This window comes from Amblyomma mixtum, chromosome 5, assembly GCF_055824585.1.
Source record: "Amblyomma mixtum isolate Tamu chromosome 5, ASM5582458v1, whole genome shotgun sequence".
Classification (NCBI taxonomy): domain Eukaryota; kingdom Metazoa; phylum Arthropoda; class Arachnida; order Ixodida; family Ixodidae; genus Amblyomma; species Amblyomma mixtum.
This window is the reverse complement of record NC_143016.1, coordinates 288,918-289,928: the sequence shown is the minus strand read 5'-3', so window position 1 is coordinate 289,928 and position 1,011 is coordinate 288,918.

Below are 1,011 nucleotides of genomic sequence, written 5' to 3'. Positions count from 1 at the left end.
TGTAAAGTGCCCGTGTCCGTTATATCTCCGTGTATTTTGCACGGAGTTGAAGGGAACGTCCTGCATCGCACATCAGCCTAAAAACCGAGCACTATGAGATGTATAGAGTAGGCAAGAAAGTCAAAACAAGCTCATGCCCAATGTCCACTCTCTTCAGTGTTCAATGTGTTCAGTCCATTGCTTTCTATGTTGGCACTAGTTTTTCTCAGGCTTGTGTGTCATGGCAAAATGCTGGTCCACAGTTCAAGAAACTAGGAAAAAGGTGAGCCACAGTTCTGCTGGAAAAAGCTAATCACTTTACTTTATCGCTATGGCATCTTATGGGTTCCTAAATTTGCAGAGAGTAGGCAATGCTGTTTCAGTGACCCTACAGTTAGCAGTGATACTACACCCTACAGGCGAGGATTTTCACTGAAGCTGTGCTCTTGTGGTTGCTACATCTGTGACAACATTGCTCCCCTGCAGCCTGAACTCTGCTAACTGCATTATACTACATAATTTGTCCATCATATGAGGGCCAAAAGTTCAGGAGGATAAGTGTAGCGCCTGTTTCTCAACCCTTCCTCTGGCGGTGATGAACATCAGTTGAGTGTACAGTACCTAGTATTGATTTGCACCATAAATGAAGAGCTTGGCTTTTGCACTTTCTGCATTCCATTAAGGTGCATCCAAAATAAAAAAAAAGGAAAGGGTTGGGGGACAGAATTTTAAGTAACAGGTGAAGCTTTCAGAAGCACGACAGACTGCAATCAACTCTGCCCATTTTCGTTTGTCCATTTGCTGTGTATGGAATGGTTCATGCCCTATAGGTGCAGCAGTAGGTATGTTGTCTCTATAACCGAATTTTGCGATGCACTTTTTTGCATTTTCAACAATGCAAAAGAAGAAACTACAGCTAGCTTTCTCAATATAACATTGCTTCAAGCAAGTTTTTTCGCATATATACAGTCAAGCCCACTTATAACAATATTCAAGTGCCATGGAAATATCATTGTTATAACCAATAATTGT